General features: G+C 36.6%; 1 non-coding gene across 1 annotated transcript; it reads right to left on the reverse strand.

The window, feature by feature from the left end:
- Nucleotides 1–4,339: 4,339 nt before the first annotated feature.
- LOC141715912 (small nucleolar RNA R71) lies at nucleotides 4,340–4,443 on the reverse strand. Its single transcript, XR_012572654.1, has one exon. It is a non-coding gene; the product is annotated as a small nucleolar RNA R71 (small nucleolar RNA).
- Nucleotides 4,444–11,876: the final 7,433 nt, after the last annotated feature.

The following is an 11,876-nucleotide window of genomic DNA, read 5'->3' on the forward strand; positions in this document are numbered from 1 at the left end:
ATGGATACGATCCTATAATCAAGGAACGGGTTAACGCAAATGAAGGAAGGAATGCTGAAAATCAGGAACCTGGTGATATGAAGGAAGATAAGAGGAGGGAAACTCGAAATTCAAAAAGCGTGAATAATGATAACTCATTGAACGAGGAAACTGAGTATGTGTTTAATGATCCAAAAAGGAAGCGGCCCAATGATTGTTCTAGGGTCAACCAAATTAGTGCTACTGGACTTCCAAAAAATGTACAAGAGGCAAGCCTCAAAGCTGGGGTCTGCCTAGAACAATGAGTACTTTATCTTGGAACTGCCGTGGGCTTGGGAACCCACGGGCTGTTCAGTTCCTTATGGATATCGTTGTCCAAAAGCAACCCAGATTAATTTTCCTTTGCGAACCTCTTTGCAACAAAGATATGGTAGATAGATGCAGAAGAATGATTGGTTTCGAAGGTTCAATTACAGTCGAGGTGGAAGGGAGAAGTGGTGGTCTAACATTACTTTGAAAAAATGTAGGTGATTTTAATCTCAGTAGCCTCTCCAAAAATCATATCGATGGTGTAGTTAGTATTGAAGGGAGGGAGGATTGGAGGTTGACGGGGTTTTATGAGGATCCAAACAGATTACTTAGGAGGAATACTTGGAATTTGTTGAGGCTTCTTAATCATCAGTCTAGCTTACCATGGTGCATAATCGAGGATATGAATAATATTACGTCTCAGGAAGACAAGAGAGGAGGGAGGAGATATCCAGAATGGCTGATCAAAGGCTTTTGTGAGGTAATCTCAGAGTGTAATCTCATCGATCTTGATTTGTTGGGTAACCCTTTTACTTGAGAAAAATCCAGGGGAACGAGTTCTTGGGTTGAGATTAGACTAGATCGTGCTCTAGTCACTCAGAGATGGCTGGATTGCTACAGTGAAGCAACTCTATCTAATACAGAGATTTCAACGTCAGATCATTCACCAATATATTTAGATATTGACAAAAACAAATAGAGCTCAGGTTGCTGGAGGTTCTAGTTCGAGAACGCATGGCTCAGGGAGCCCATGTGCAGAGATATCGTGTTGGACTGCTAGGAATCAAATTCAGAGTTGGGGTACAGGCAGAAAATAATGAAGTGTCAAGCTAAGTTGGGCGTGTGGGGAAAAGAAGTGACTGGAAATTTTTCTAGCAGAATCCGTGAGTGCAAGTATCGTCTGAAACAGCTTAAAAATCGTAGGGATAGCACTTCTGTTCGTCTATATGCGGATGAACAAAACAAGCTAAACGAAGTTTTGACTCAAAAAGAAATTTTCTGGCGCCAACGTTCAAAACAATTGTGGTTGCAGTATGGAGATCAAAATAATAAGTTTTTTCATGCTTCGGCAAGTGAACGAAAGAAAAACAATCAAATCAATAGGCTGCAAAATGATTAGGGGGTGTGGTGTGACTGGTTCAATGGGTTAGATAATGTGATTATTGATTATTTTACCCATATTTTCTCAGCATCTAGTAACCAGTGGGATGAAATTTTGATGCATATTCAACCTTCAATCACTACAGAGTTAAATGAGGAGCTGCTCGGACCAGTGAATGAAGAGGAAGTGAAGCATGCACTTTTTCAAATGAATCCGGATAAGGCTCCAGGGCCTGACGGAATGACTCCAGGTTTCTTTCAAAAGTATTGGAGTATAGTAGGCACATATGTGATTAAAATTGTTCAAGATTTCATTGATACTGGCCAGATGTCAGAAGAGTTAAATGAGACAAATATTGTTTTAATTCCAAAAAATAAGTCGCCAGTGAATATGGGAGATCTGAGACCAATTGCTCTATGTAATGTCGCCTATAAAATAGTTTCAAAGGTCTTGGCAAACAGGATGAAACCTCTTCTTGATAAGGTAATTTCCCCGAACCAAAGTGCTTTCATTCCAAGTCGTCTCATCTCGGATAATATTATGGTGTCTTTTGAAATGATTCATTATTTAAAGTGAAAGCGCATTCGAAAGGAAGGGTATATGGAAGTAAAGCTTGATATGAGTAAGGCCTATGATCGTGTAGAATGGAATTTTGTGGAAGCTTTGATGATAAAGATGGGTTTTGACTCAAGATGGACTAGGTTGCTCTTCTTATGTCTCTCTACAGTTAAGTATAATATGATTCACGGAGAGAGGGAGATGGGTCCAATTATCCCGACGAGGGGGATTCGTGATAAGTGGCATTTTATACCACTTAGAACGTCTTAAAATAGCTTAAATTGGTGTCTTGAAATCAAGTATTTTGTGTATTTGATGTGTTTTTCTAGTGTTTGTGCATTTCAGGGTATTAGTTGCATTTCAGAGGAGTAATCATCAAGAATAAGCCTTGGCATGTGTTCAGCATTGCGAGAGAAAAGAAAGGGGCAGATTACAGCGAAGAAACGGAGCAAACTCAGGAATTTTCCAATAGGGTCCAGAGTGCCCGCTCAGCTATGCTGAGCGGCCGCGCAGAAAGCTGAGCGCCCGCTCAACTATGCTGAGCGGTCGCGCAGAAAGATGAGCGCCCGCTCAGCTATGCTGAGCGGCCGCGCAGGGTCGGGAAAAAAGATAAATTGTTTAAAACTTCTACTTCTGTTTGGCTTCCAAATTCTATGTAATCTGAGTTTTATGGGACTATTATATAAGTAGATTTGGAGACGTTTTCACAAGATTGGATCGCAGTATTAAGCAAGGAGCGAAGGAGATAAGGAAGAAGACCGTTTTAGCACACCGCAACGAAGAGGAAGCATATTTTCTTGTGATTATTTATTTCGTTATAACGTTGGATGCTAGTTTTCTTGCTTTTGAACCTATTTACTCTTGTGACGTACTCTGGTTTAATATAATTAGTTTAGTTATTATTCTCTTGTGTTTGTTTATCATGTTTTCATATGAACCCATGATGGCGATAAGTGCTATCATGGGCTAATCGTGATCATGGGGTCGTAACGGATTTACAATGGAATTCTGTAGTTAATTGTTTAATACTTTAGTGTGTGATGATTGTATGATATCTAGTATTGGTTGTGCGTATTCGTCTTATGTGCGTCGCGAACATATAAGATAGGGTGTTAATCTCTTGTGAAGCGACGGTGGATCTCGAGATTTAGAACTTGTCATGCTAGCATAGGTTCATGTATGATGTGCATGATTAGTGGGTAACTCTAACCGTTTTATTCGCCTTGTGTAATCAAAAGGAATAACTTGTGCTTAAATCATTATGTTGTCAATTTCTGTAGACATATAGGGACTCAATATAATTGATGACTATTCAACTTCTATCTTAATTGTGGATGCTTGATAGAATGGTATTAGTACAATGAAAGTTGGCTTTTATCAGTTTCGTGTTATTCAATTAATATCATCACTGTTGCAGGATAAGGGTAATAACAATAACTATTGAAGGAAGTAGTAATGAAGTTGTGATCTCATGAGTGTTTTAATATTGTTAATTCGAAGTGTTAATTAAGTGGTTAATTAAGTAGTTAATTGTAGTTAATATTTAGTCAACAATTCTAAGTGTTAGTGTCTTAACATTGAGAAGTAATTATACATTGGTGAGTGAGTTTAATTGAACAATAATTAGTCTGAGTCTCTGTGGGAACGAACTAGAAAGTATTCTATATTACTTGCGAACGCGTATACTTGCGTGTATTATTAGCGCGTGTTTCCGCCCTAACAAGTTTTTGGCGCCGCTGCCGGGGACTCGGCGTATTTGTTTAGTTTATGTACTTACCATCATTGGTCGTTAGGACTCAGTGATTAAGACGTATTTGTTACTTATTATTTCTGGTTGTGTTTCAGGTACTTTAGCAAGCGTTTATGCAAACTCGTTCTCGTACTCGCAAGAGGACTTTAGATACAGCTGAGGAGACAGACGAACTTCTTGATATTCCGGAGAAGATAGATTTTGAAGATTCGGATTCAGGAACTGAGCAGAAAGAACCAGTAATCATGGGTGATCGTATTGTTCAGGCCGATCCAGCTCTTATGGACTTTTCTCGGCCTAAAATTGATGACATTCAGTCAAGCATTCTTCATCCAGCTATTCAAGCTAACACATTTGAAATCAAGTCGGGCACTATTCAGATGGTGCAGAATTCTGTTTCTTTTGGAGGAGCTGCGACTGAAGACCCCAACATGCACATAAGGAATTTTGTCGAGATCTGCAGTACTTTCAAGTATAATGGCGTGACTGATGAGGCTATCAAGCTGAGGCTTTTCCCATTCTCACTGAGGGATAAAGCTTAGGACTGGTTACATTCTGAACCAGCTGGGTCCATCACTACTTAACAAGATCTTGCGCAAAAGTTTCTGGTGAAGTTTTATCCAATGGCAAAGACTGCTGCTATGCGGAGTGCTCTTACTCAGTTTGCGCAGCAACCTACAGAATCTATGTGTGAAGCTTGGGAACGCTACAAGGAAATGTTGAGAAAGTGTCCACATCATGGAATGCCCGATTGGATGGTGATCACTGGTTTCTATAATGGTTTGGGGGCCCAATCTCGGCCCATGCTCGATGCAGCAGCTGGAGGCGCCTTGTGGGCCAAAAGCTATACTGAGGCTTATAATCTTATAGAGACTATGGCTGCAAATGAGCATCAAAACCCAACTCAGAGGATGATGTCTGGGAAGGTAGCAGGTATTCTGGAAGTCGATGCAGCCACCGCTATTGCAGCGCAGCTCCAAGCATTGTCTATGAAAGTCGATTCTCTAGCTACATATGGAGTTAATCAAATAGCTATGGTCTGTGAGCGTTGTGCAGGTTCTCATGCTACGGATCAGTGTTCTCTCGTCAACGAATCTGTTCAGTATGTGAATAATTATTAGCGACAACAGCAGCCTGTGCCAGCTACTTATCATCCTAACAACGGAAATCATCCAAATTTCAGCTGGGGTAATAATCAGAATGTTATTCAGCCACCATATCAGCAAGGTGTGAGTAAACAGTTCAATCCACCTAGATTCCAGCAACCACAACAGTATGCTCAAAGGCAATCATATCCTCAACAGGGAAGTGCAGCTGCACCTACTAGTGCTGATTTTGAGGAACTTAAGCTGTTATGCAAGAGTCAGGCGGTTTCTATCAAGACCTTGGAAAATCAAATCGGTCAAATAGCCAATGCAGTGCTCAATCGTCAACCTGGAACACTTCCCAGTGACACGGAAGTGCCAGTGTAATAACTCGAATTTTTGAGACCCTGTAAAATGTTTAATGAATAGTAACCCTGACAGACGAAAAAACTTTTGAGCCCACACTATATAGTGCATAAGAAAATGAGTTTCGGAATAGATATTACGACTATACGTACCAAATAAGTGTATGTAAACGCTATTAGTTTTCGAAGAAAACGAACTTTAAAAAATGATCGTAATTACGACTTATCAAGGACTACGGGAATCACAATATAATTACGAGATTAAAATCCTACGGATGTATATTCAATTAGGATAAATAAAAATATAAGGAATAGAAACGAAAAGAATTACATTGCGAACCATTTACGAATAAGTATTGCGAAGAACGTTTAAGTAACCTAGCGAACGCGTAAACGATTAATTAAATGTAACGCACTAACTAAACCATGGTAAGGAAGTAACCATGGTTACTTCATCAAATATTAAGCTAACCCTAGGATGACCAAGCCAGCTAGCAAAAAGTGTGCTAAGGAGCTAACCTTGTAGTTTAGCTTGTAAGCTAGCAAGCTACAAAGATTTGTCCATGGATTTGGAGACAAGGAATAAACCTAAGCTATCCTAGGAAGAATAAAGATCAACTTGCAAAGATATCAAGTCATCTTCCCAGAAGCAACCTAGAAATCATCCAAGAGAAGCAACCAAGTGCTATAAATACCCCCCCCCCACCCCCAAAAGCTCCCATTCGGCTATTTTGAAGAAAATAGAGAAATTGCAATTCAAAACTTCAAACTCTAGTTCTTGTAAAATCCCACAATTATTTCCCAAGCCTCCTAGCAACTAAACTAAGGTAAGAAAAATCTTTCATCTCTTTTTATCAAGGTTTGATGGGTGGAATAAATTCAAGAAACTCACTAGTGAATAGTGTGAATAGTAACCTCTCTTTGGTTTCTTGATTTTAATGATGATTTAAGGTTCCAAAAATCATACCAAGCACTTCCAAGCCTCCACCATCCTCAAGAACACATCTCAAGCTTTCAAGAAAGGTAAAAATCTTTGATCTAACTTTATTTAAGGTTCATGTTTAAGATCCATTTAGTGGGTGTTAGTAAACCTAGCTTACTAAGTGTTGTTTATGAAATCTTGATGATTAAGTTAAATAGATTTAAGGTTGGTTGTTGTTGCCTCAAGAACATGATGTTATTGAGAGGAGTTTGTGTGTTTATGATTATATGATGATTGTTGGTGGTTGTGTTGATAGTTAAGGCATAAACGAAACCCCGATCGTAAACGTAACTTCATTAAAAACAACAAACCGTAACTTTAAGTTTCTGCAGAAAGTCTCGAAGTTGTAAACTGTAGATTCTTGAGAAATAACCTTTGTTTAAGATATACAATGTTATAAGGATATTTTAGGCGCTTGAATCGCTTAATTCCGATTTACGGATCAAAAGTTATGATCGTTTTAGTAAAAGTGTTTTACGCAACAAAAACTGCTACAAATCACGAACTTTGAAAATATAAAGGATAGACTTAAAAGTATTCATAAATCATGAAATTTTTACAGAGAGTAACATGTGGAGTTTCCTAACTGTCATAAAAATTTCAAGTGAAAATAATGATTTCTCAATTTTATAAAAAATGTCGAAGCCGAGACCGCGCGAGTAGAAACCGTAAGAATCCTTAAGCGGAGCCGACAACGATAATGAGAATGAACTCAAGATACTTAGGAAAATGAAATGACCATAAAGTGTTTATGACTTAAAAGAAATGTTAAGGGTAGTATGAGTTGAGAGGATGTATAATGAGTAGCGCATGAGTGCGAGTTACCGTGAATTAGGACGGAACCTAACGAAATGAAATGTGTTTATGGTTATAGATTTCTGAGCGGAACCTAGAGCATCCTCCACCTCGAGATACCCAGGAAAGTTTACAAACCCAACTCCATTTTACTGTTGTGTTGTGAAAAGATTGTTTTACTATCATCGCATAAATACCATGTTTGCCATGATACGTAGTTTTGAATTTTCGCATGATATAGTGATGTTGTACGATAAGTATATATCGTGAAATGTTATTTCGCTTTAAGCGTAATGTATGATAGAAGACCGAGGGTCGGTCGGGATTTAAGATAAAACCCGGGAATCGTTCCGGATGTATTATAGGACGGATATAAGTCCATAGTAGTACGTTTTAAAGGGACTCATCGTCCACTTACGAAACATTAAAACACCTCGAACTTTTAAAACGATTTCCCAATGAGCATATTCCCTCAACTATATTTTATTGATTTGGATATTAAATATTATATACGTATTCCTTTATTATAGGTGTAGTATACTTCAACGTTTATTTATTCCAAACCCGATTAATCATTATAGATTATTAATTATGTAAACACAAACTAGTTGAGGAACACTATTTAAATAAATCTTTTAAAAGAATAACTCATTCGAGGTATGATGAATATCAATTATCATTTAATTATTTATAGACTACTATTTAGTTAATGATTATTTATTTAAGGATTGTTATTGATTTCAAGATCATAGATCCTGATATACCTTCTGATTTAGAAGTATCATTCGAATAATTTCAGATCGTCGGTGAATATTATCCCGACTTATTATTATTATTGAATATAGTTTCAAGAAGAAACTTTTCCCCTTATTAAATTATCTATTGACAACGGTCAACTCACATCCCTAGTACTTCCTCCGAAATTCTCGGAAGTGAAAGGAATATGTCCTAAGTCCAATCATGTATGAGGATTTAGGAATAACTTTTATGTAATCTGTTTTGATTTCATTGATATTAATAAAAGACTTGCTTTGTTTTTATTACGGGCTTTATCTATTTAAGTGTTTAAATAAGATATACCATAGTTTAGAGTAAAGCTTTTTATGGATTATGATGAGATCATAATAGTGAGACCTAAAAGATGATAACTCTAAACTTAAATAGTTCCTGGTCGTAGGATTATTAACTGGCAATTAATAATCCACAAAGATCGGCACATACTATGCTTGCTTCATTATGAAGGATGTCTGTTCTCATAGACATTTGTGTGGTGACACTATAGCTAGTATGTAGGTGCTTATTATAGAATAAGTTCACTGAACATGACTCGCCCAGCTGAACAACTGATGGAGTTCACTCACGTGTCAGCAGTTGTTCACATAGTGATAGTTGTACAAGTATCCTTAGACTTGAGGTCATCATAGTCATCTTGTGTACACTGAACTATGCTTTGGTTTAGTTCTTAGTCTCCAGGGACAATTATTAGGGCTCTACTGGGTATAGGAATTTGTACACGAAGATAGTGTATGATCAATATAGGATCTACCCCTTCCAGTGAAGGAAGTGAATGTTCAAGGCTGATCCACTTATGTTAGTTCAGGAATCTCTGGCCAGAGTGAATGAAATTAGAAAGGAGTTTCTAATTTGCATAGAACTACGCATAGTAAATGGTAAGCAAGTGATTAAATTAGATAGGCTTGACACGAGATCCATGCCTTGTATTTAATCGGGACATTGTAGGGTAGAAGGAGTTTATTGTACGGTAACTATTCACTGAATAGGTTCTTGGTATTCTAAGCAGTGAATTCATATTATCCGGATAGTCGCGATATGCTGAGAAGTATCCCTCACGATGTAGAATAAATGTGATTAATTAATTAATCATATTTAATAAATTAGAGAATTTATATAAATAATGATAAAATAGTTTTATTATTATTTATTTTTACTACCGGCTTAATATTGAACCTACAGGGTCACACCATAAAAAGAGAATGATTTAATGGTGGAGGAATTAATTAATAATGGCTAATAATTATTTATTTATGAAATAAATAATTAATTGGCAAATTTAATAATTGATTAAATGAGATTTAATTGATTATAAATAAATTAAGAAAAGTTCTTAATATTATTAATTAAAGGATTTAATTTTTGGAGATTAAATCAAGAGAGAGAATTATTTCTAAAGTGTTTAGAAAAAGGATTAATAATTAAAAGGTGTTTTAATTATTAATGAGAATAATAAATGGAAAATAATAATAATATTTATGGGAAAGTTTCAGCTGAAAATTTTGCCTATAAATATACTATTATAGACCCTATTTTTATTGGAACCCCAAAACCTAAAAAGTTTGGAAAATCCAATTCTCTCCACCTCCTTCCTCCTCCTTAACATTGTTTTCTTGGTGGATACCGGTGGAGTGCTTCACACTTGAGGAGCAACTGCTAAGGATCTCTGATCGTTGTCTCCGAATTATTTTAAAGGTTAATAATCGATCCCCTATGTTTTTACCACGATTTATATGCTTTTATTTGGATTTTATATGTGTAAAAGTGTTTTGCCATGCCCCGCTGCCTTTAAAATCCAACAATGGTATCAGAGCATAGGTTGTATACATATAGATCTGTGATAAAAATTTCAGAATTTTATGTGCTTGTATGAATTAGTTATGATTTTTACAAGTTATATCATGGATTAATTTTGTCTGATGAGAAATCGTTTCTCAGAATAATTTTGAATGTTGATCTGGGTTCTACAAGTGTTGTAGATCGTCTGGGTATTTTTTTCATAATTTTATGATGTATAGATTTTTTATTATGAATTTTAGAAGTTCTTACAATTAAATTCGTAATTAAATAAAGATATATATATATATATATAATTGTTAGTATGTATATAAAGATACATCTGTTGAGATTGGCACATGTGATGTGCTGCTGTGCTGTTGTCTGACTGATTGCACAGAGAAAGAGAAAGGTACACAGATGTCAGGCTCGTTTTCCGAGAAAGAAAAAGACTGTGGCTGCTGCAGGAAAAAAAAATAGGGGTGTCGCGCATTCCGGGAATGCGTTACACCCGGTGGCGCATTCACGGAATGCGTTACACCTTTTAATTGGTTAAAAAGGTTGTAACGCATCACCGGAATGCGTTACAGGGCTTGTAACGCGTTCCTGTAATGCGTTACCGCCCAACTGTTTACATTAAAATTGATTTTCTGGGAGTTTTGTAACTCCGTTTTGGGCGTGCAATATATCGTTGGATTCGTTTTTCCGAGACGGATCTAATGGAGTGATCAATTTTAGTTTATATAAAAGTTTTGAACTATTTATATTTCCGAAAGTGTTTTAAAGCTGTTTTTAACTGTTTTAACTGCTTTTAAATGCTTCATGTGATACATAGAGATGTATAATGTTTAGACCAATATGCTAGATGATGTAACATGCCTACCTTGATGTTTATTCATGTTTATATATGTGATATATGCTTAGTTTATCATGCGATGATAGATTTAGGTGAACTTAAATGAACATAAGGCGTTTGTTAGACAACCTAGTATAGTGAAATTGTTTCATAACCTTAATAACAATATTATGAATACAATCATGAGATTCTTGTGTTTGTGAAACACGTAATTGAATATGAATTTTCAATATGAGAGAAAGGATGATTCTGTCAACAACAGATTTCTATCTGTAAGAAAGGGTTATTAAGTGACGCCTCTTGACAATGCTCCACCCGATCTAGGAATCATCTGATTATTGATTATTGATTTGAAATATTTAATTTAAAAGGAAGAATCTCTTTATAATATGATTATGATTGTAATGTAATATAATCCCTCTAAAATTAAATAATATCAAGTAGTAATTGGCCAATGACACAACGGGCTTGTGTCGGTCATAGCCTTCCAACATGATAGAAAAGTAGTTCTTATTTTTAAATCATTGTCGTTTCGTGCTACAGCCGAGGGCTTTGATTTCAAAATAAGAAATACTTGTCTATTACATAGAGATGTGTACATTGAATAAGAATCTAAAGGTCGGTACGTGCCACAGCCGTGGGCCTTTGGGGACTGATTCAATTGTACGGAATGTTGGGTTAGACTTGACTTAGAATATTGAGTTTGTCGTGCCACAACCGAGACTCAATTATTCAAGAGGCTAAAGTTTTATTAGGGAATAACATTAGATGTAATTGACAAGAGTTGTCTGCCTATTGAACATTACATGGCATTTCATGCCACAGCCGGGGTTGTGTAATGGAATGTAGGATCCCTATTCCCAATAGCATTATGAATGCTTAATTTTTCACGTAGGGGGTTGAATAAATTAGATAAACTAGTGGGAGCCACTTATGAATAAGACCCGATTCATATAGTGTTTTAAAATGAAATCGAATATTTGCTAAGTGTTGTTATGTGTTTATCATTTACAGATTTACAATATACATTATGTCTTCTGCACTATCACTCAGGAGCATACTGGATGCTCACAAATTGACCGGTCCTAATTATGCTGACTGGCTTCGAAACTTGAGAATTGTTCTCAGGATTGAGAAGCTGGAATACGTGATTGACTCACCTAAGCCTACTGAACCTGCTAGTGATGCACATAATGATGAACATGTTGTGTATCGTAAGTGGATAGATGATGCAAATGTTGCTCAATGCATCATGCTAGCATCCATGAACATTGAGCTACAGAAGCAACATGAGCATATGGATGCTCACACTATCCTCATGCATCTACAAGAGTTGTATGATGTGGCGGGGAGGACAGCTCGATATGAGATATCAAATGAGTTGTTCGGTTGTAGGATGTCTGAGGGATCATCTGTGAATGACCATGTACTTAAGACGATCAATTTGATTGAACGTCTTGGACAACTTGGTTTTGCCATGGATGGGGAGCTGAGCCAAGACTTGGTCTTGCAATCTCTTCCGAGTTC

The sequence above is a fragment of the Apium graveolens genome, chromosome 3 (genome assembly GCF_009905375.1).
Source record: "Apium graveolens cultivar Ventura chromosome 3, ASM990537v1, whole genome shotgun sequence".
Taxonomy (NCBI): Eukaryota; Viridiplantae; Streptophyta; class Magnoliopsida; order Apiales; family Apiaceae; genus Apium; species Apium graveolens.